This window comes from Schistocerca nitens, chromosome 4 (genome assembly GCF_023898315.1).
Source record: "Schistocerca nitens isolate TAMUIC-IGC-003100 chromosome 4, iqSchNite1.1, whole genome shotgun sequence".
NCBI classification, from domain to species: Eukaryota; Metazoa; Arthropoda; class Insecta; order Orthoptera; family Acrididae; genus Schistocerca; species Schistocerca nitens.
In genome coordinates, this window is record NC_064617.1 from 686,072,090 (window position 1) to 686,097,619 (window position 25,530).

General features: G+C 45.0%; 1 protein-coding gene across 2 annotated transcripts in view; it reads left to right on the plus strand.

The window, feature by feature from the left end:
* Nucleotides 1-25,530, plus strand: part of LOC126252873 (sodium-coupled monocarboxylate transporter 1) — a 360,467-nt gene that overhangs the window by 218,157 nt on the left and 116,780 nt on the right. For both annotated transcript variants that reach the window (XM_049953830.1, XM_049953829.1), the window contains one exon: nt 23,441-23,471. The gene's annotated coding sequence lies outside the window, so the exon portion shown is untranslated. The remainder of the gene's footprint in view (nt 1-23,440; nt 23,472-25,530) is intronic.

Genomic DNA, 25,530 nt, shown 5'->3' on the forward strand with positions numbered 1-25,530 from the left:
GGCGCTGCGGTCGGTAACGTCTATATAATACGACAAGTTTCTGGCGCAGTTGTTAGATCGCTTACTGCTGCTACAATGGCTGGTTATCAAGATTTAATGCGTTTGAACGTGGTGTTATAGTTGACGCACGAGCGATTGGACACAGTATCTCAGAGGTAGCAATGAAGTGGGGATTTTCCCATAGGACAACTTCACGAGTATACTGTGAATACTGGGCTATCAATATGTCAGCGTGCGAACCATTCGTCGAAACATCATCGATATGGATTCGTGTACATTTGATGACTGCATGACACAAAGCCTCGCCTGGGCCCGTCAACACCGACTTTGGACTGTTTATGACTTTGGACCGCTGATGACTTTGGACCGCTGATGACTTTGGACTGTTTATGACTTTGGACTGTTTATGACTTTGGACCGCTGATGACTTTGGACCGCTGATGACTTTGGACTGCTGGTGACTTTGGACCGCTGGTGACTTTGGAGCGCTGGTGACTTTGGAGCGCTGGTGACTTTGGAGCGCTGGTGACTTTGGAGCGCTGGTGACTTTGGAGCGCTGGTGACTTTGGAGCGCTGGTGACTTTGGAGCGCTGGTGACTTTGGAGCGCTGGTGACTTTGGAGCGCTGGTGACTTTGGAGCGCTGGTGACTTTGGAGCGCTGGTGACTTTGGAGCGCTGGTGACTTTGGAGCGCTGGTGACTTTGGAGCGCTGGTGACTTTGGAGCGCTGGTGACTTTGGAGCGCTGGTGACTATGGACCGCTGGTGACTGCAGCCTGGTCGGGCAACTCTGGTTTCAAATTGTACCGAGCGAATAGAGGTGTACGGGTATGGAGGCAACCTCATGAATCCATAGACCTTGCATGTCAGCAGTGGACTGTTCAAGCTAGTGCAGGCTCTGTAATGGTGTGGGGCTGTGTGTAGTTGGAGTGATACGGGACTACCGATACGTATAGATACGACTCTGACAGGTGACACGTACGTAAGCATCCTGTCTAATTACCTGCATCCATTCGTATCCATTGAGCATTCCGACGAACTTCGGCCATTCCATCAGGACAATGCGATACCCCACACGTCCAGAATTTCTACAGAGTGGCTCCAGGAACACTCTTCTGAGTTCAAACACTTTCTCTGGCCACAAAACTCCTTAGTCATGAACATTATTGAGCATATCTGCAATGCCTTGCAACGTGCTGTTCAGAAGAGATCTCTACCCTCTCGTACTGTCACGGACACATGGCTGTGTCAAGCAGCACTCCATAAGTACTGTACTCGAACATCATAATATTGTTTCTCCTACTCATATACATTAACTTACATTTTTTGGTATTTTGAAAAAGCTGCCATTTTCACATCAAATAGAAATTCTATCTTGGTCATCCCGCATCCTCCTACAGCCACTCAACTACGAGACTTTACACTACAGCGTCGTCGGCAGTAGTCTCATATCTCAAGGACGAACCAGTGGCAACAGTGAATTATTGCGCGGATAAACCGCCAAAGGTCGCGTATTATTTGATTTATAATTAGTTTCTCTTATCAAACGCGAGCATCTTCAGATATTGATTGCCCTGGTGGCAACACAAAATGTTATCGATGGTGTAGAGTGGAGCTATAAATCTTTAACCTTCATAAATTTTTCAAAAGACGACCGTAGAAATTATTCATTTTCACTATTGCAATTTCAGCTTTAAGACCAGTATCAAGTCAAAATTTTCCTTTAAAAATCTTCTGACATGTACACATGTCATCGTTGTATGTAAGCGTTTTAACAGTGCTAACATCTATAATATAGCTCCCAACAAACACCGTTCCTGTACACTGTCTACATGAGAAATGAGGCAGTTAGTACGAAAATTCATTCACACATCACATTTTTGCACGAACTGCCTCATTTCTTATCTGAACACAGATTTTCGGAGTATACCATTTGATAATTGACTTAAGACAGTAATTACAACAGTTAAAATAGTCTGTACAGCCAATGGCGACTATGGTGTCTTTTAAAATAAGTATATACTGTGACCCCCAAGCATGAGACGTTAATAAATTTACTCTTTAAACCAAACAGTGCGAGACGTGTGGTGGTTTATGCCATAAATTCCTTACGACCGATGTTTCCCTGGAGTCGATGCCTACGTTTGCAAGTATTAGTTTGAGCCGGGATACTCTGCAGATGCGAAACGGTGCATGCGCCTGTCGCTGGCAAGCGAACACAGCAGCAGAGTTCGACGGGTTGCAGAAGCGCCAGGCGAAGTACTTGCAAACTGCGAATCCGTATCCTTACAATGGTGTGTCCATTGCCAAACATTACGGATACACTATACTGACTTCATACCAGCGACTCTGGTGGCTACATAAAGCACAAGACTTCAGTTTAACGAAAGGAGGCTCCTACAGTTAATAAAGCTGACCTGCTCGATGGATTTAAACTGTGCTCCAGAACAGGACTGTAAAATAGTATCATCGTTTTGATACGTTAAAATCTCTATGACGTAAGTTTGCTTAATTGTCCTATGCACAGTTTTAAGATGTGAATAAGCGGTACACTATTCTGGCGAGCAGAAAACTTTTTCATTTTATGATACGGTGCTCCTGGTGGATTTTGAGGACATTTACGAAAGTGTAGCCGGCCGTTGTGGCCGAGCGGTTCTAGGCGCTTCAGTCCGGAACCGCGTGCCTGCTACGGTCGCAGGGTTCGAATCCTGCCTCGGACATGGATGTGTGTGATGTCTTTAGGTTGGTTAGGTTTAAGTAGTTCTAAGTCTAGGGGGCTGATGACCTCAGATGTTAAGTCCCATAGTGTTTAGACCCATTTGAACCATTTTTGAACGAAAGTGTATGTTTGTTATCAATCTGTACGTGCGGAAAGTAGTAAAAGAAAACAGGGATAAATTTGGAGAGGAAATTAAAGTTCAGGGAGAAGAAATAAAGTCTTTGATCTTTGACAATGGCGTATTTCTGGCAGAGAAGACAAAGGACTTGTCTTGAAAAGAGGTTGTAAGATGAAAATCAGCAAAAGTAAAGTAAGAGTAGTGGAATGTAGTTGAATTAAATTAGGTGATTCTTAGCAAATTAGGTTAGGGAATGAGACAGCAATATTAGTAGACAAATTGCCATTCAGAGAGCAAAGTAACTGACAATGGCAGATGTAGAGAGGCTGTAAAACGTGCACTTGCAAGAGCAAGAACAACTTTTATGAAAAAAAACCAAGCATGTTGACACAAAATATAAATTTTTTTGGAAAGCTTTTTCTTGAAGTGTTTGCCTGGATTCTAGAGTGATACCTTATAAGAATGCCAAACCTGGACGATTAACGGTGAATACAAGTTTTCCAGATGTGGCACTACAGAAAAATACTGAAGGGTGGTTGACATAATTAATGAAGACGTCCTGAATTGTAGTGGGAAGAAAATGACTTTAAGAAATAACTTGACTCACGTAAGTGATATGTTGGCAGCACGCGTTCGGCGGCATCGAGGAATAGGTAATTCGGTACTGAAAGGAAGTGTGAATGGTACTAATTGTAGATGGAGCAAGTGTTGACTAAATAAGTTAGTGTGGATGTAGATTACAGTAATTCTGCACAGATGAAGAGACTTACACAGCATAGACTATCGTGGAGACCTACGTTAAACCACACTGAAGGATACAACGTTTTGCTATGCTCGGAAAACTACATACAAGCTGGTGACGGATCGAGGTAGCGCTTTGGTAAGGGGATGGAAGACGGGTAAAATAACCGTCCGAACACCCACATTTAGTTTGACTAAATCACTCGTTCCTAGCGTTGATCCCTCCTACGGTCTCCTCTGTTTTTCGTGATATCGCACATTTATTTTTATATAACAGTATGGCTGGGTTTCCTTTCTATCGGCGCAGTCATCAGTTAACCTCCTCAGTCCTCGGATACAAAACACTAATCAGTCAGAACATCATGACCACCGACTAACTATCTATATAAATTCGTCCAGGCGATAGCAGCGTCACCTGGCGAGGAATGACTGCTAGTCAGACACACGCACGGTGTACGCCTATGTAGTGTCTGTGAGCGTGCTCTCTATGTGTCGAATGGGGTAGGCGTACGATCTATCCGAGCTTGACCAGAGGCAAATTATGACGGCCCGGAGGCTCGGCACGAGTAATTTGGAAACTACACGACTTGTCGAATGTTTGAGGAGTGCTGTGGTGTGTGTCTTCAACACATGGTGTTGTGGATTGGCCAGAGCACCAACCCACAATGAGAGGAAGCCGAAAGGCACGCGTTAAAGCTCACGCAGGATGGCGTGAGTTCTGGAACAGGACAATGTCTTGAGACTAGCAAAAAAGGTACGTAGAATCTGGAATACTTAACTTTAATCCATAATGGGTGAACATCGGTCTGACGGTGCATGCATCACAAGATAAATAGCAATTGATAATGGCGCCTTGCTAGGTCGTAGCAAATGACGTAGCTGAAGGCTATGCTAACTATCGTCTCGGCAAATGAGAGCGTATTTTGTCAGTGAACCATCGCTAGCAAAGTCGGCTGTACAACTGGGACGAGTGCTAGGAAGTCTCTCTAGACCTGCCGTGTGGCGGCGCTCGGTCTGCAATCACTGATAGTGGCGACACGCGGGTCCGACGTATACTAGCGGACCGCGGCCGATTTAAAGGCTACCACCTAGCAAGTGTGGTGTCTGACGGTGACACCACACATGGCCAGGTGAAACCACATTCAGACATTGTGGGGTTGGGCGGCCACCCGTCGTTAGACATGCCGGACGCCGTAGGCTGGGCATACTGGTAGAACAGGAGAGGCTGGGAACTGTGGAGGAACTACCAGACTTTAATGCTGGGCAGAGTGCAAGTGTGGCCGAACACGTAGCCCACCGAACGTCCTAACGATGGGCCTCCGCAGCCGACGACCCATACATGTGCCAATGTTAACACCACGGCATCGGCATCTACGACTGAACTGGGCACGTAACCATCGACACTGGACGTTGGTGCAGTGACAGAGCGTTACATGGTCTGATGAATCCCGATACCTTCTCCATCATGCCGATAGGAGGACGCGAATCCGTCGTCTTCCAGAGGAACAGCTCCTTGAGACCTGTACGGCGGGAAGAAGACAAGGTGGCAGTGGCTCCATTATGCTCTGGGGAAGATTCAGGTGGGCGTCCATGGGTCCAGTGGAGCTCGTGAAAGGCACCATGACGACCAAAGAGTATCATACACTGGTTGTAGACCTCGTGCACCCCTTCATGACTATCATGCCTCCGGTATTTTTCAACAGGATAATGCGCCATGTCACAAAGTTGGGAGTGGGATGGAGCGGTTCGGAAAACACAGTGGCGAGTTTGGATTGATGCGTTGCTCCCCCCCCCCCCTCGATCCCAAATCTCCAGATCTAAACCCGATCGAACACATCAGGGATGTGACTGAACGTGGCGGCAGAGCTCATCGCTCCCTCCCCGGAATGTACGGAAGTTAGGTGAGTTGTGTGTGCAGATGTGGTGTCAACTCCCTCCATCGAGCTACCAAGGCCTCATTGCTTCCATGCCACGATGCGTCGCCGCTGTTATCCGTGTCAAAGGTGGACATACCGGTTGTTAGGTAGGTGGTCATAATGTTCTGGCTGATAAGTGTATATGCTAAACGCAAATATTATTTTTTTTTCGAGCTGTTGGAATAAATTAAAGTCGTTATGCCGGAATGCAGCACATTCCTTACACGATGTGCTTTCAGTGCATCACTTCTGAGCAGGTGGTAGCATCTGCTTAAGAAAATATACTTATTCCAGTCTCAGCATATCTTCGAGAAATAAAGATCATTTTTTTTTTTTTTTTTTTTTTTGCAGCTTGTGACTGTAATCTATATAGAGCATGCCGTAAGATGCTAATAAATCCCATCCTATCGGGTAAGTTATTGTTTACTTCATTAAAACAATACAGCGATGTATTTTTTCCTATGTTGCACTGGGACTACATTCAGCAACAACGTATCCTTTCACATTCCAATGGCATTGTTTTAATAATTTTTTGGTGTTTGAATTTTCTGAGTGTTATTTTGTAACAAAAATCGTCTTCTCTTTGAGCGTGTTTTAAAATTCTGATGAACTACAACAGTTTTTTTTTTTTAATTCGTATATTTATCTTATTTTGTCCCAGAACAATGTAGTGACCACGAAAATAAATTTTTCAATCGTAAAACCTAAGCTCAGGACTAAGGAGGTTAACTCAAGAGAGGACAGAAACCCTTTATAAAAGAAGTGTGTGCCCAGTGGTGATAAATACGCTTATTGGCTGTGTGCTGAGGACGTTATGTTTTTATCTATCTCGTGTGTACTCTGAGGTGACAGAAATCATGGTATAGCGATACGCAGATACACAGACGTCGGTAGTATGGCGTACACAAGGTATAAAAGGGTAGTGCACTGGGCATCGGCGGAGCTGTCATTTGTACTCAGGGGATTCTTGTGAAAACGTTTCTGACGTGATTGTGGCCGCACTACGGGAATTAATACACTTTGAAAGTGGAGTAGTAGGTGGAGCTAGACGCATGGGACATTCTGTTTAGTAAATCGTTAGGAAATTCAGTATTACGAGTTCCGCAGCTTCAAGAGTGTGCCGAGATTACCAAAGTTTAGGTAATACCTCTCACCATGGAAAACGCAGTGGCCGACGGCCTTCACTTAACGACCGTGAGCAGCGGCGTTTGCATAGATTTGTCAGAACTAACAGACAAGCAACACTGCGTGAAATAATCGCAGAAATCAATGTGGGACGCACGACGAACGTATCTGTTAGGAGTGAGGCAAAATTTGGTATTAATGGGCTATGGTAGCAGACGACTGACGCTAGAGCCTTTGCTAACAACACGACATCGCCTACAGCGTCTCTCCTGAGCTCGTGTCCATATCGGTTGGACCTTATACGACTGGAAAACCGTGGCCTGGTTCGATGAGTCCTTATTTTAGCTGATGAAAGCTCATGGAACGGTTCGAGCGTGGCGGAGACCCCGCGAAGCTATGGACCCAAGTTGTCAACAAGGCACTATGCAAGCTGCTGGTGGCTCCATAATGTTGTGGGTTATGTGTACATGGAATGGAATGTGTCATGTGTTACGTTCTTCTACTTGTAAACCACTTGAAGCCATTGGTGGACTTAATGTTTCGAAACAACGATGGTACTTTTATGGATGACAATACGCAATTGATCTGGCCACCGAGATCCCTCGACATAAATCCCATCGAACATCTGAGGGACATAATCGATTTGTCAGTTCGTACAGAAAATCCTGTGACTGGCATCACTTCCGCAATTATGGACGGCCAAAGAGGCAAAATGACCCTAATATTTCTACAGGTGACTTCTAAAGATTTGTTGAGTCCACGCCATGTCGTTACTGCTCTACGCCGAACAGAAAAGGGTCGTATACTACACGGAAGCGCCAAAGAAAAAGAAACTGGTATAGGCATGCGTATTCAAATACGGAGCTATGTAAACACGCAGAATACGGTGGTGCGGTCAGCAAGGCCTATATACGACAACAAGTGTCTCGCGCAGTTGTTAGATCGGTTAATGTTGCTACAGTGGCACGTTATCAAGATTCAGATGAGTTTGAACGTGGTGTTATAGTCGGCGCACGAGCCATGCGACACAGTATCTCCGAAGCAGCAATGAAGAGGAGAATGAGAGTTTCACCCTGCATCGGAGTGTGCGCTGATATGAAACTTCCTGGCAGATTAAATCTGTGTGCCGGACCGAGACTCGAACTCGGGACCTTTGCCTTTAGCGGACAAGTGCTCTATCTTTATTTCAGGAGTGCTAGTTCTGCAAGGTTCGCAGGAGAGCTTCTGTAAAGTTTGGAAGGTAGAAGACAAGGTACTGGTAGAAGTAAAGCTGTGAGGACGGGGCGTGAGTCGTGCTTGGGTAGCTCAGTTGGTAGAGTACTTGCCCGCGAAAGGTAAAGGTCCCGAGTTCGAGTCTCGGTCTGGCGCACAGTTTTAATCTGCCAGGAAGTTTAATATCAGCGCACACTCCGCTGCAGGGTGAAAATCTCATTCTGAAAACATCCCCCAGAATGTGGCTAAGCCATGTCTCCGCAATATCCTTTCTTTCAGGAGTGCTAGTTCTGCAAGGTTCACAGGAGAGCTTCTGTAAAGTTGGGAAGGTAGGAGACGAGGTACTGGTAGAAGTAAAGCTGTGAGGACGGGGCGTGAGTCGTGCTTGGGTAGCTCAGTTGGTAGAGTACTTGCCCGCGAAAGGCAAAGGTCCCGAGTTTGAATCTCGGTCTGGCACACAGTTTTAATCTGCCAGGAAGTTTCAATGAAGAGGAGATTTTTCCGTACGACCATTACACGAGTGTACCCAGAATATCAGGAACCTCATGAATCCATGGACCCTGCGTGTCAGCAGGGGACTGTTCAAGCTGATGGAGGCTCTGTAGCCGTGCGGGATTAGCGGAGCGGTCTAAGGCGCTGCAGTCCTGGACTGTGCTGCTGGTCCCGGCGGAGGTTCGAGTCCTCCCTCGGGCATGGGTGTGTGTGTTTCTCCTTAGGATAATTTAGGTTAAGTAGTGTGTCAGCTTAGGGACTGATGGCCTTAGCAGTTACGTCCCATAAGAATTTACACACATTTGAACATTTTTGAGGCTCTGTAATGGTGTGGGGCGTGTGCAGTTGGAGTGATATCGGACCCCTGATACGTCTATAAACGGCTCTGACAAGTAAGCAAGCATCCTGTGTGAGTACCTGTATCCATTCATGTCCACTGTGCAATCCGACAGATTTGGGCTATGTACTGACTTGGCAGAAAATCCTAAGAAATTTTCGTCTTATGTCAAAGCGGTGGGTGGATCAAAACAAACTGTCCAGACACTCTGTGACCAGAATGGTACTGAAACAGAGGATCACAGACTAAAGGCCGAAATACTAAATGTCTTTTTCCAAAGCTGTTTCACAGAGGAAGACTGCACTGTAGTTCCTTCTCTAGATTTTCGCAGAGATGACAAAATCGTAGATATCGAAATAGACGCAGAGGGATAGAGAAACAATTAAAATCACTCAAAAGAGGAAAGGCCGCTGGACCTGATGGGATACCAGTTCGATTTTACACAGAGTTCGCGAAAGAACTTGCCCCTCTTCTTGCAGCGGTGTACCGTAGGTCTCTAGAAGAGCGTAGCGTTCCAAAGGATTGGAAAAGGGCACAGGTCATCCCCGTTTTCAAGAAGGGACGTCGAAAAGATGTGCAGAACTATAGACCTATATCTCTAACGTCGATTAGTTGTAGAATTTGGGAACACGTATTATGTTCGAGTATAATGACTTTTCTGGAAACTAGAAATCTACTCTGTAGGAATCAGCATGGCTTTCGTAAAAGACGATCGTGTGAAACCCAGCTCGGGCTATTCGTCCAAGAGACTCAGAGGGCCATAGACACGGGTTCACAGGTAGATGCCGTGTTTCTTGACTTCCGCAAGGCGTTCGATACAGTTCCCCACAGTCGTTTAATGAACAAAGTAAGAGCATACGGACTATCAGACCAATTGTGTGATTGGGTTGAAGGGTTCCTAGATAACAGAACGCAGCATGTCATTCTCAATGGAGAGAAATCTTCCGAAGTAAGAGTGATTTCAGGTGAGCCGCAGGGGAGTGTCGTAGGACCGTTGCTATTCACAGTATACGTAAATGACCTTGTGGATGACATCGGAAGTTCACTGAGGCTTTTTGCGGATGATGCTGTGTTATATCGAGAGGTTGTAACAATGGAAAATTGTACTGAAATGCGGGAGGAATGCAGCGAATTGACGCATGGTGCAGGGAATGGCAATGGAATCTCAATGTAGACAAGTGTAATATGCTGCCAATACATAGAAAGAAAGATCCCATATCATTTAGCTACAATACAGCAGGTCAGCAACTGGAAGCAGCTAATTCCATAAATTATTTGGGAGTACACATCAGGAGTGATTTAAAATGGAATGATCATATAAAGTTGATCGTCGGTAAAACAGATGCCAGACTGAGATTCATTGGAGGAATCCTAAGGAAATGCAATCCGAAAACAAAGAAAGTAGGTTACATTACGCTTGTTTGCCCACTGCTTGAATACTGCTCAGCAGTGTGGGATCCGTACCAGATAAGGTTGATAGAAGAGATAGAGAAGATCAAACGGAGAGCAGCGCGGTTCGTTGCAGGATCATTTAGTAATCGCGAAAGCGTTACGGAGATGTTAGATAAACTCCAGTGGAAGACTCTGCGGGAGAGACGCTCAGTAGCTCGGTACGGGCTTTTGTTGAAGTTTCGAGAACATACCTTCACCGAGGAGTCAAGCAGTATATTGCTCCGTCCTACGTATATCTCGCGAAGAGAGGATGAGTATAAAATCAGAGAGATTAGAGCCCACACAGAGGCATACCGAAAATCCTTCTTTCCACGAACAATACGAGACTGGAATAGAAGGGAGAACCGATAGAGGTACTCAAGGTACCCTCCGTCACACACCGACAGGTGGCTTGCGGAGTATGGATGTAGATGTGCATGTAGATGTTGATGGGCAATTCCAGCTGGACAATGCGACATCCCACACGTCCAGAATTGCTACAGATAGCTCCAAGAAAACTCTTCATAGTTTAAACACTTCCGCTGCCCACCAGACTACCCAGACATGAACATTATTGAGCATATCTGGGATGCCTTGTAACGTGCTGTTCAGAAGAGGTCTCCACCCCCTCATACTCTTACTGATTTATGGACAGCCCTGGAGGATTCATGGTGTCAATTCCCTCCAGCATTAGTGGAGTCCATGCCACGTCCTGTTGCGGCACTTCTGCGTGCTCGCGGGGGTCCAACACGATATTAGGTAGGAGTACCAGTTTCCTTGGCTCTTCAGGGTGTATTAGAAGGTACCCGACGCCTTTTGTTGCCCCACTGTAACCGTGTCGTTTCGACACGTACGTTGGAGCCGCAGGCGCGCGCGTCTTGCACTGCGCTGTGCACCGCCAGCACCGCAGTGGGGCGGCCAAGGCGGTCCGGCTGGGGGCGGCCTCGGCCGTGCGCCGCCCCACCCCACCCCGCAGAGGCTCGCTATATCACCGCCGCCGGACACGCGGCGTCGACACTCGCCCGCCGGCCGGACACCAGCTCGGCCCACACACAGCCCGCCAACCTCGCAGGTCAGTGCCGGCGCTCGCCGCCCGCTCTGCTACCGCGTCGCGTCTCGGCGCTGCCGCACGTCAAGCTTCTTGCTGCGTCACAGTTGTGCAACTTTCCTACTTTTATATGGGATCTGATTCGATAGTCTAAATCTACATACAGCGTCCGGCCAATAACACCCAAGACACATTTTTATTCCTGGGGCATAAGCGACGCCAGCGCTGTAACTACGGTGGCAGCGTGAACTAACAACTGTAAACAACAGTTGCACATTCGATCAACCACTTGTGAACAGGCAGTGTTTAGTTGTGGACCTGAAGACGTAGTCTGTCAACCGCGTTGTGTCACCAATTGCACTGGAGCGACATCTCTAAAACAAGTGTTCAAGATTTTCTGTAGTGCAGAGGTCGTCAAATTTTTGTGTTCAAGAGCTAACACTTACATTGTGGAGCGGCGCCTCGAGCCGAGCCGGCCAATGTGGCCGAGCGGTTCTAGGCGCTTCAGTCTGGAACCGCGCGATTGCTACGGTCGCAGGTTCGAATCCTGCCTCGGGCATGGATGTGTGTGATGTCCTTAGTTTAGTTAGGTTTAAGTAGTTCTAAGTTCTAGGGCACTGATGACCTCAGATGTTAAGTCCCATAGTGCTCAGAGCCATTTGAACCAGTTTTTGAACCTCGGGCCGCACATACCGATCATACTATTAATAGATCACCTAAATAAATTAACATGTTATGAGTCCCCAGTATACTAGCTGCAGTAAGGACTGTCGGCTGCTTGCTCGCAAATACTGTTCCTTAAAAACAGACACCATTTGAACACTTTTTGCCTGCTGTTCTCTGCTTCAATTTGCTGCCATCCTCAGCGACTTCGAAGTCTGACACCGTAATTGCCCGGCGAAGTGTCGCCTGTGTCAGGAGATGATTAACAGATTAGTAACCCTCGTGGTATCACGGTAGCGTTCTCGCTTCCCGTGCACGGGGTCCCGGGTTCGATTCCCGGCGGGGTCAGGGATTTTTCCTGCCTCGAGATGACTGGGTGTTGTTGTGTCGTGTTCGTCATCGTCATTCATCCCCTTTACGGTCGGAGGAAGGCAACGGCAAACCACCTCCATTAGTACCTTGCCTAGTAAGGCGGTGCGGGTCTCCCGCAGCGTTCCCCTACGCTCTGTAAAGAAGCATGGGACTTCATTTTCATTTTTTCCAACCGTAACTCTACTTATATTTAAATGAACTATAATGATCATAAATGTTTACAAATGTTTAGAATGTCACTTTTCTTCTACTCATTGCGTTGTGTTGGCAATGGCCTTGCCGCAGTGGATACACCGGTTCTCGGAAGATCACCGAAGTTAAGCGCTGTGCCACATTCAGGCCGCCATGCGCTGTGCCATTTTTCTGGGTGCACTCAGCCTCGTGATGCCAATTGAGGAGCTACTGGACCGGATAGTAGCGGCTCCGGTCAAAGAAAACGACTTCCAGAGCGGTGTGTTGACCACATGCCCCTCCTATCCGCATCCTCCACTGAGGATGACACGGCGGTCGGATGGGCCCGATGGGCCACTTGTGCCCTGAAGACGGAGAGTGCATTGCGTTGTATTACAAAAGCCTATAGTTTATTTGATATTCATTGCTACAAATATGTACCGCATTTGAAGATGAACCTCTTTATAATGTTCGCGTTAATGGATCAGTACAGAAGCAAATGGGGAGTAATATAATTCTTTATAAGAGACAGTAATCTTCGTGAGTTTGATATTCATTTAACAAGAGCTCATTTTTTTTCTAAGGTGTTTCTTTTGTCCGAATCTCGGACTCCAGCCCTGAGAGAACGGAAAACGACACTTCGTTTACCGTTAATTAAAACATTGCGTGTCCATTCGATAGAGCAGTGCCAAACACGTAGAGTGCAATATAAAGTTTAATGACTTGTATTAACAGGCAGTGCAAAACACGAGGACGTAATGCTCCAGAAGCTGATTACTGCTGCTGCATGGCGCTAGCTGCGGTCGCTGCCCGGATACGCTAAGGAGGCGGGAAAGTTGGGTAAAGAATACGCGGACGTAGATGTATACGCATATAAGTGCTAGAGGACTTGCCACTAAACCGAATATCGTTCTACACTAACCTGCGGCGGACTTTCGCGTGGGCATATAAATTCGTACTTTTTAAGAAACATTTTGTTGGTAGCGAGAAACAAACCGACGTTTGTTGCCACACTGGAAGTTGCATGAAACTCGTGCTGTGCAGTAATTAAACTGAATCCATCTACTGATTTAAAAGAAACTAAATTACTGTTGTCTACTGTAATATCAGACATAATTCGTCTCGAAACTCGTAGGACCCTTGTTGTTGTTGTTGTTGTTGTTGTTGTTGTTGTGGTCTTCAGTCCAGAGACTGGTTTGATACAGCTCGCCATGCTACTCCACCCTGTGCAAGCTTCTTCATGTCCCAATACCTACTGCAACCTACATCCTTCTGAATCTGTTTAGTGTATTCATCTCTTGGTTTCCCTCTACGATTTTTACCCTCCACGCTGCCCTCCGATACTAAATTGGTGATCCCGTGATGCCTCAGAACATGCCCTACCAACCGATCCCTTCTTCTAGTGAAGTTGTGCCACAAATTTCTCTTCTCTCCAATTCTATTCAATACCTCCTCATTAGTTATGTGATCTACCCATCTAATCTTCAGCGTTCTTCTGTAGCACCACATTTCGAAAGCTTCTATTCTCTTCTTGTCTAAACTATTTATCGTCCATGTTTCACTTCCATACATGGCTGCACTCCATACAAATACTTTCAGAAACGACCACCTAACACTTAAATCTATACTCGATGTTAACAAATTTCTCTTCTTCAGAAACGCTTTCCTTGTCATTGCCAGTCTTCATTTTGTATCCTCCGTACTTCGACTATCAGTTATTTTGCTCCCCAAATAGCAAAACACATTTACTGCTTTAAGCGTCTCCAGTATCTATCTTACCCCTAGTGATATGCGCCTCTACATCCTTACATTTGTTCAAATGGTTCAAATGGCTCTGAGCACTATGGGTTCAAATGGCTCTGAGCACTATGGGACTCAACTGCTGAGGTCATTAGTCCCCTAGAACTTAGAACTAGTTAAACCTAACTAACCTAAGGACATCAAATACATCCATGCCCGAGGCAGGATTCGAACCTGCGACCGCAGCGGTCACGCGGTTCCAGACTGAAGCACCTAGAACCGCACGGCCACACCGGCCGGCGTTACATTTATCCTCTAGCCATCCCTGTATACTCATAAAACCTAAAGTGAATGTAAACGTAATGTAAATGCTCATTATGGCTGCCTGTGAATTAATACGCTATATCACTTGTGATACAGTTTCACGGCACACTGTCGGTAGATTCAACATTGCGTGCAATGATTTCACCAATCGCGGTACATCGCGTTTTCGGCTTACTCGTCTGTTGACGGATATTTGGTTTATCCACTAACTTCAGAAATTGTTTCGAAGTGTTAGCTACATAGCTTACGCAGCAAACGTAGCCTGTGAACATATTTTACAATACCGTATCTTAGACGTTTTAATTTCGAAGTATCTAAATAACTATGAAATTCGTCACGAAGCTGCGAAGTGAATAGCACTTAAGTAGTTTAAGCTTTTATCCGATTCGTTTTTTACAAATCGATTGTGAAACAACAGCGAGCGAAAAAACTCACGTAGAATATAAAATAGATATGTTTTTCTTTCTAAAAAAAAGTGAAATATGTACTAAATTATTATAAATCTGAAAGGGGTGTAGTCTTGCTTAAAGTACATAAGATTTTGTTTTTTGCGTAGTCTTAGAAGACAACTACCCCATGAACTACGTAATGCCTCGCAGCACTACTTCAGTCGCCTTCACACAGAATACGTCGCAAGCGTCGTAATTTGCTTGGCAGCTTTATTTTGGACCATCAAACATGTTACCTTTGTCTTCCCATCTGAACCGTTCTGTATGTCCCCATGAAAGTTGTTCAGTTTTCTTCATACATGTCGCTCATGTAAGTTGCCCATGTGTAAGCGACGTATGGCGAACGTGAAGACCGTATTGCAATATTTTCCTAGCAAGAAAAGTTCATAATTAAATAACTGACTGAGTCATGGAATTAAAGTTTTTAACAAGTTATTATCAGTAAGAAGTCCGCCCCAAGTAGCTGAATGGTCAGCGTGACGGATTGTCAATCCTCTGGGCCGGGTTCGATTCCCGGCTGGGTCGGGTAATTTTCTCCGCCCAGGGACTGGGTATTGTGCTGTCCTCACCATCATCCTATCATCCTTATCGACTGCAGGTCGCCGACGTGGCGTCAAATTACAATGTAAATGTCTTGTGACTAGGGCCTCCCGTCGGGTAGACCGTTCGCCGGGTGCAAGTCTTTCGATTTGACGCCACTTCGGTGACTTGCGCGTCGATGGGGATGAAATGATGATTAGGACAACACAACACCCAGTCCCTTAGCGGAGAAAATCTCCGACCCAGCCGGGAATCACACCCGGGGCCTTAGGGGCGTCAAATTGAAAGACCAGCACCCGGCGAACGGTCTGCACGACTTCGGTCCCTAGCCATACGATTAAATTAAAAAAAAAAATCAGTAAGAAAAATATATACCACGAGTCTTACAATGGAGCCGAATACGCACGTCGGTTGTTTCTATGGCTCTAGGCAGTCAAGGCGCCGGCTCTTGGTTCTTTGCGATTGATCGCCGGAGACAGAATAATCTAGATCTACGAAACCCAAATGGGAGTGGTAAAAGTGGAAGGTCAATGAGGACAAGTTCATGCTACGTAACTTGTATGGAACGGTGCGGTTATTACCCACGAGGTGAACCTGTACGTTGAAACAGCAGTAAGGGTAGTGAAATAAAATTTAGAAAGGGAACTAAATGTTCGGCAGAAACCGTACCAATGAAAAGGTTCACAAATGACATGGGCTTTCTGGCCAGATCTAAGGATCAGATTACTAAATGGTTCAAATGGCTCTAAACACTATGGGACTTAACATCTTAGGTCATCAGTCGCCTAGACTTACAAGGGAACCTCCCCAACGCACCCCCCTCAGATTTAGTTATAAATTGACACAGTGGATAGGCCTTGAAAAACAGAACACAGATCAATCGAGAAAACAGGAAGAAGTTGTGTGGAACTATGAAAAAATAAGCAAAATACACAAACTGAGTAGTCCATGCGAAGATAGGCAACATCAAGGACAATGTGAGCTGAGAAGCGCCGTGGTCCTGTGGTTAGAGTGAGCAGCTACGGAACGAGAGGTCCTTGGTTCAAGTCTTCCCTCGAGTGAAGATTTTACTTTCTTTATTTTCGCAAAGTTACGATCTGTCCGTTCATTCATTGACGTCTCTGTTCACTGTAATAAGTTTAGTGTCTGTGTTTTGCGAACGCACCGCAAAACCGCGCGATTAGTAGACAAAAGGACGTGCCTTTCCAATAGGAACCGAAAACATTTGATCGCAAGGCCATAGGTCAACCGATTCCTCCACAGGAAAACACGTCTGATATATTCTATACGACACTGGTGACGGTATGTGCGTCACATGACAGGAATATGTTGTCGACCCACCTAACTTGTACACTTGGTGAATGGGTAAAAAGATACTTCTACCTTGCCCGATTTAGGTTTTCTTGTGGTTGTGATAATCACTCCCAAAAAAGTGATGAAAACATAAGAGTTTGTCACATAAACTGCAACAAATGAATGCAACAGTTTCACAGTCGCACAGTTTTCCCTGTGCTCTGTCAAAACATATGTTTTTTTACGTTTTCAAATATTTCCGTGTGTAGACCGTCAAATACTGCCTATGTACAAGCAAATCTGAACATGTCTTGGAATTTTGGAGAGCGAAGTTGATTATGTGTGAGTGCCTGAACTTTGATAATTGTCTGAAAATAAAAAATTATTCTTTTCACTCGAGAGAAGACTTGAACCAAGGACCTCTCGTTCCGCAGCTGCTCACGCTAACCCCGGGAACACGGCGCTCGTAAGCTTATACGAACTCTCCTTGATGTTGCCTACCTTGCGCATGGACTACTCAGTTTGTATATTTTGCTTTTTTTTCGTAGTTCCACACAACTTCTTCCTGTTTTCTCGTTTGATCTGTGTTCAGTCTTTCAAGGCCTATCCCTGTGCCAACTTATAACTAAATCGGAGGGGGGGGGGGGGGTGCGATGGGGAGGTTCCCTTGTTAGAGCTACTTAAACCTAAGGACATCACACACATCCATGCCCGAGGCGGGATTCGAACCTGCGACCGTCGCAGCAGCGCGGTTCCGGACTGAAGCGCCTAGAACCGCTCGGCCACAGCGGCCGGCTTTCAGATTACTATTGATAGGAATGGAGAACATACTTAACACGAAATATGTTTTAAGAATAAAGTGAGCTTAATGAAGGTATAAACAGTATCATAAATGAGAATGACGAATTCCTTAACATTAACTGTTTCTCCGACTAACCAGCAATCTTTTATAGATTATCTTGTGCCTGCAGCACTCAGTCGAACTGTCTGAACGAATTGCCTAAATGACAGGAACGCGCCGTCTGGGCACGGACCGTACCATCTTGATGGCAGAACAGCTCGAATCCCAGTGGGGCAGAGCTCTTTCTGTGGGGATTATTTAAAACCTCCGCTTTCGGAGAATGTTGCCGACTGCGTGTAAGGCTCTGTGTATCATAGCAAACATAACTGTGCTAATTTACACAGTTGTTGGCAGTATGCTTGGTTGTATTAGGCTACCAGAGACTAGTCTCCTAACGACCAGAACCGTTTCTATGGCTTCTTTGATGTATTCATGCGCGAAGGACTTTTCAAACGTGGCACAAAAGGCTCCATTACAACGGAAAACGCCATTTGGCGAGAATTACTAACTACTGAATTAATTTCAATTATTACCTGCAAAAATCATGGGCAATACCTCTACACTGAGTCATCATCACTGAAAAAACTATCAATTCAAAAGTAAGTTGCATGACTGTTAATACAAATATACCATAGTGCGACAAGACGGTCAGTGCCTTCATGGGAAAAATATGCCATTATCTACGGAACCATGATTGTACTCAGGTGAAGCAAATCTTTCTTTCTTCAGCGCTCCAAAAATATGAAAATTGCACGGGGAGAGATCGGAATTATAGAAGTATGTACAACGACTTCCCAGCGAAACTTCTGCGGCGTACTCGAAACAACATTGACAACAGTCTTGTCTCACAGTGAGACATACATGTACGAACGGTTACGGGGATTACATTTGAAATGATAAATAGTTTACTTATATTTTTTCCACCTATCCCGTTTTCATTTGATTGGCCCTTATACATAAATTCAAAGGAATCTGAGAATTAACTAATTCACATAGGAATATCATTGCCAATCTCACGGGTTTGTTAATCTCTAATTAACCTAATTCTGGTTTGACAATTATAAAAGGGGCGGTCAAAAAGTTTTCGTCTGAGGGTGTTGCTGCAGTGTCCATGTAACATAGCGCGTCTCCAATGCGGGTATACTGTATAACCACCGACATACAGGCATGGTATCCGACGTGCACGGAGTGAATGCAGAAACGTGAACTATGACGACGTCATTAACCAGTGCTCCCGAACAGTACCAATGTTCTGTTATTCTTTCCTTGGCTGCACACGATAAAGGCAGTAGCCTTCAACCGGAGATTGAAGTATGTGTATGGGGCAGCATGTCTCTCGAAAACCATCGTTGTGGGATGGTGTGACAAGGGGTGCTGCTTCTTCGTGATAACGCACGTCCCCACATCACATATGTCTTAACGCAGGAGTTACGCCAGCTGAGGTGGCAGGCACTTGAGCACCCGCCCTATAATCTGATCTCTCCCCATGTGTTTATCACGCCTTCGATCCCTTAGCAAAAGGTGTTAAAACAGTCGTCGGTTTCTGTCGGACGAGAATGTGCAGCATACAGTTGCAGACTTCCTCACGGAACAGGACACTGTGTTTTACCACACGGATTTCTTCAGTCTGGAGCCTCAATGGGACGACTGCCTCGTGTTCATGGCGATTATGTGTGGCCGGCCGCGGTGGTCTCGCGGTTCTAGGCGCTCAGTCTGGAACCGCGCGACTGCTACGGTCGCAGGTTCGAATCCTGCCTCGGGCATGGATGTGTGTGATGTCCTTAGGTTAGTTAGGTTTAAGAAGTTCTAAGTTCTAGGGGACTGATGACCACAGATGTTAAGTCCCATAGTGCTGAGAGCCATTTGGACCATTTGATTATGTGTGATTGGCATACCAATTCTACACGACACGTACCGAGCGAGGTGGCGCAGTGGTTAGCACACTGGACTCGCATTTGGGAGGACGGCGGTTCAATCCCGTCTCCGGCCATCCTGATTTAGGTTTTCCGTGATTTCCCTAAATCGCTTCAGGCAAATGCCGGGATGGTTCCTTTGAAAGGGCACGGCCGATTTCCTTCCCCATCCTTCCCTCACCCGAGCTTGCGCTCCGTCTCTAATGACCTCGTTGTCGACGGGACGTTAAACACTAATCTCCTCCTCCTCCTCCTCCTCCTCCTCTACACGACACGGTCTTCGAACGGAAATTTTATGATTTCCTCTTATTCTGTCACTTATGGAGGGTAAGCTTCACAAGTTCACTACCTAGGAATCGGGGTTACACAGGATGTCCTAAGCCAGGAAGATTTCAGAAGTAGAATGGCACAGACGAGAAAAGCTTTCTTTGATAGAAGAACTCTGTTGATGCAATATACTGATATGGACGTCTGAAGCACAAAACTGTGTGGCAATAAAATGTGGAGCTTTGGAAATCCTGAGCCGGATAAACTGGAACCATTTGCGATGTGGCCACACTGTCGACGAATGTTAAAAATAAAGATAACGTATAAAGTACAAAATGAAAGTAAAAAGAATAGTTGAGGAAGGAAATACGATGTTTGATAGGAAAGTTTTAAGAATGGATTCGCTACTGCTTACTGGTTTGGCGAGCAGGTACACGGAGGGCGGGGGGTGAGTCGTTGCCTTATACTTGAATGCCTTCTGACAGGAAACTGCGTTTCCTTTATTCAGTTTGTGATGGTAGTTGGTTGAGTGCGGGTCTGTTAGGGCTTGTTGCCGGATTCTGTCTGCGTGAAAATGGACGTAAAAACGGAGCAACGAGTTTATGTGAAATTTTGTTTTAAAATCAGGAAATCGGCTTCTGAGACTTATGAACTATTAAAAACAGCTTTTGGAGATAACTGTATGAGCCAGTCAAATGTTTTTGTCTGGTTCAACAGATTTAAAAATGGCCGTGAATCATTTGAAGATGAACCACGGTCTGGACGTTCTTCCACCTCAAAAACGAATGAAAATGTGAAATTTCGAGACTTAGTGCGCCCTGATCGTAGACTTACATTAGGGAGATGGCTGATGAACCCAATTTAAGTTTCTATACAGTTCAGACAATTTTAACTGAAGATCTGAACATGCGTTGAGTGTCCGCAAAATTCATTCCAAAAGTGTTGTCAAGTGACCAGAGACAATTCCGATTTGAAGTGTGCCAAGATCCGATTAATCGGACTAACAATGACCCAGATTGCTTAAATAGGGTAATTACAGGTGACGAATCGTGGGTATATGGATATGATTCTGAAACAAAAGTGCAGTCTTTGCAGTGGAAAACTCCAGGTTCACCACGACCGAGAAAAGCACGGCAAAGTCGGTCGAAGGTGAATACAATGTTGGTAATTTTTTTCGATTCTACCGGTATTGTGCATCATGAATCTACCCCTGGAGGAAAGAAATTAACCAGGAATACTACAATTACTACAAATGTGTCCTTGAGCGTTTGCACGAAACGGTGCGGAAGAAAAGGCCTGCATTTTGGAAAGACAGCAGTTGGGTGCTACACCATGACAATGCTCCGGCTCATTGTGCCTTCTCAATCACTGAATTTTTGACCCAATTCAAAATTCCTGTGCTTCCACAACCTCCATATTCCCCTGATTTGGCCCCTGCTGACTTCTACCTGTTTCCTAAACTGAAATTTTCACTGAAAGGGAAGCGATTTGACTCGATTGAAGACATCCAGGCAAATACGGAGAGCGTCCTTAACACCCTTCAGGAAAAAAAATTTCCAGGAATGTTTCCAAAAGTGGAAACACCGTTGGAGTCGGTGTGTTCAGTCAGAAGGGAACTATTTTGAAGGAGATGCATCACAGTAGCACGTAATTACCACCATTGTACAATAATAAGCCCATTCTTAAAACTTTCCAGTCACACCTCGTATATGGAACACCCTTACCAAAAGAAGGAACAGGTTAACAGGACATGCAATAAAGCATCCAGGAAGAGTTAGCGCTGGAAGGAGCAATAGGAAGGGGGGGAGACAGGAGGCAGTGGAGGAATAGTGTATAGTGAGGTCAGACAAACACTTGAATAAGTAATGCAGATTAGGCGGTGTTGAATGAAGTAGTCACTTAGAGATGAGGAGATCAAAGGAGGGGGATAGCATCAAAGGTAAAGAAAGCTTTCCGAAAGTGGCGTCATCTCTCTGGACGAAAATACCTCACGTACTTAACGACAGACAATAATCCATATGACGAACTTTGCGTAACTTGAATTATTTAGCATTCACAGAAAACCCGCAGCTACAGATGCGATAATTCCTGCGAGATCCCTACACCCACAGAGTCACAACACGCAGCTTTCCATTCGATTTTGTATCGCCTCATATCTGTTCCATCATCTAAATCTGCCTTTCAAGCAGAACTATAGGCCATCAAATTTATCGCTTCCACTAATGGCTATTACTCTGCGCTGACCGATAAGACACTACGAAAAGAGAAAGTACATGAAGTTACACCACTTCTGTATACTGGCCAACAGGAACCAGTCTGCAGTTATAAACCACTCCATATGTTGGTACATTTTCAGATAATCTCGCTGAAAAGCTGGTCTCCCAACTACAGATCCTCATACATGAAACCAACAGAATGTCAAAATTTTTTATTCTACAGTAAAGAAAAACTGTAACTCTTGGCGCGGAGTGGTGCGTAAAACATCGCATGCAATCGCTGTGAAAAAATCTATGTTCGTTAATCAAGAGAAACTGGCAATTAGGATGTCTGAACATGAGAGAAGCTGGAAATTTTTATCGTGCAACTGTTTTGACTGCCATCCTTTATCGTGATGTTTCATATTTAATATTGACTTTAATTTTATGGCCTAACGCGATAGTGAATACCACAGTAACGTAATAGTTTCAAACCTCGGTCTTGCACATGTTATTTATACCTGATACGATTTGTTACATTCTAGTAAAGGCTCGTCAACGCTGATCACTTATAAACATTGTACGCTATAAGCCTACATCAGAGTTTGTGCTTTATTAAACTAAGTCGGTAAGCAGAAAAAGGAAACAGTATTTACGTCTACTCTGTGTTTTCCTTCGTGATAGAAAGCTACGGTGGATGTAGACATTATAGTATAAGATTAGGTCTGAAATTAGGAGAGGAAATCTTGACTAGGAAGATAATTCCTGTTAGATTTTAGTCTCACTAAGTTTTTCTCACAGTAGTCCGTGATGTTTACTGTGGAAAAAAATATATTTGTCGGTGTACCCGTAATAAAGTAAAGTGAACAACGCCGTGTCGTACCGTAGGTCCTGAGAGTTTCTTTTGGATTTTCTTTTAGATTAGTATACGCGCGTAATTTCTGGTGTACTCTCCTGTTACAGTAGTAGCTCCGTGCTACCTCGAAGATTGACGGAAAGCAACGTGTATCAGTGCTTAGTTACTATGTTCTATAAGTTGTGGCAGAAGGAAATATGTTTTTGAAGTGCCATAACGTCCTAATCGAGTGTCAGAGTAATTGTGGACACATACAACGGAGAAATTGATCTCATGAGCTTCGCAAACAGCTGTAGAATAAGACAACAACTAGTTTCTGTGGAGTGCTTTATAGTTTGTATCAGATGTCACATTTTACTAAGTGGTAGTTGTTTTTGTACACTTCATACCGCTTTTCTACGTGAGAACTGCATTTATTCGTTTAGAGTAACCATACAGCTCTCTGCCTATCAGAGAAGCTAAGAGACCACGTAGTCGTATTGGCTGCCAGCAGACAGCTGACTCAGCCTGGCCTTTGGACGCTCAATAATCCCTTTTCGGAAGTGTGCCAAATATTTCGCTGTAGAAATAGACGAGTTAGCTGATCTGGTAACAGATTCTTGATGACCGTTCAGTTAAACGGTAGATAATTTTCATAAGTGTGTACTTATCTACTTAAACATTTTCTCTTTTATTGCAGATATTCTTCGGACGCTTCGGATTAGTGAAAGGTGAGTAGTTCTTTTGTTTGTTAAATATAAACTTATATCTTAATAGCTCCAGAGAGGTAACAGCTAAATACAAATAATACTGACCTCCCAGAAACTCACTTTCAGGTGTTCATCCTCGCCAATATGCATCCATGCGGAAAGCATTTCACATAGTTTATTCGTGGTCCCTCTTGGCTAAACGTCTCTACCCACTTTGTGATATTACATCAGCTGACCTCATGGACCCTACAAAGAACGTACCTCAGTAATGGCTAACTATAGGAGTAAGAATACCTATATGTACATCTACATCTACACACATGCTACGCGCGCCACCGCACAGTGCGTGGGGGAGGGTACCCTGTACCACAACTAGTCGTCTGCTTTCCTGTTCCTTTCGCAGATAGAACGATAAAAAAAACGACTATCTGTATGCCTCAACCACCTCCGCTACGACCTTGCCTAGTCGGCTGTGCGGGTCTCCCGCATCGTTCTCTACGCTCCTCGGAGCATGGGACCTCATCTTCATATATGCCTCCGTAAGAACCCTAATTTCTCGTATCTTCGTGGTCCCTACGCGAAATGTATGCTGGCGGCAGTAAGATCTTCCTGCATTCAGCTTCAAATGCCGGTTCTCTAAACTTTCCCCGTAGTGTTCTTCGCAATGTATATCTTCTTCCCTCCAAGGATTCCCACTTGAGCTCCCGTTGCATATCCGTAACACTTGCGTGCTGATCGGACCTACCGGTAACAAATCTAGAAACTCTCCTGTTAATTGCTTCGATGTCTTCTGTCAGTCCGATCTGGTGCGGATCCCAGACACTCCAGCAGTACTTAAGAATAGTCGCACTAGCGTCCTATATGCGGTCTGCTTTATATATGAACTACACTTTCCTAAAATTCTCCCAATAAACCGAAGTCGACCTTTCGCCTTCCCTACCACAATTCTCACATGCTCGTTCCATTTCATGTCGCAGATATTTACATGACACGACCGTGCCAAGCAGGACACTATTAATGCTGTATACGAACATCACGGGCTTGTTTTTCATACTCATCCGCATTAACTTACATCTTTTCTACCTTAAGAGCCAGCTGCCATTCATCACACCAACCGGAAGTTTTGTCTAGATCATCTTGTATCAACCTACAGTCACTTATCTTCGACACCTTCCTGTGCACCACAGCATCGTCAGCGAACAAACGCAGACTGCTGTCCACCCTAACTGCCAGATCATTTATGTATACAGAAAATTGCAACGGTCCTATCACACTTCCCTGGGGCACTCCTGATATTACCACTGTCTCCGATGAACACTCGCGGTGGAGGACAATATACTGGGTTCCATTACTTAAGAAGTCTTCGAGTCAGTCACACATCTGGGGGCCTATTCCGCGTGCACACACCTTCGTTAAAACCTGCAATGGGGTACCGTGTCGAATGCTTTTCAGAACTCTAGGAACATGGAATCTGCTTGTTGCCCTTCATCCCTTGTTCGCACTATATCATGCGAGAAAAGGGCAAGCAAAGTTTCACACGAGCGATGCTTTCTAAACCGTACTGATTCGTGGCCATGAGCTTTTCGGTCGCAAGGAAATTTATTGTATCCGAACTCAGAATATGCTCTAGAATTCTGCAGAAAACCGATTTTAAGGATGTTGGTCTGTAATTTTGCCGGTCCGTTGTTTTACCCTTGTTATATATCTCACGTACCCATTCGCAAATTACCATGTAACCGATTACAATAAGTTTAGTATCTTCCGGCGATTCAAATGTTAGTTTCAGAACTTCCCCGTGATGTTCATTACTGACTGACTGAACTCTCACTTAGCGAGCATCTCAGACCTTCAAATTGATTCAGATTCCTGCATGCATTCTTATTTTCAGATACGCTGTCCTCTCTTTCCCCCTTCCCTCTTCTACACACACACACACACACACACACACACACACACACGCACACGCACACACACACACACACACACACACACACACACACACACACAATAAACCTAATTATTCCATTCATCTCTCCCGTTATTAATTGCTTTCACTTCGTTTCGACTTACGCTGATAATC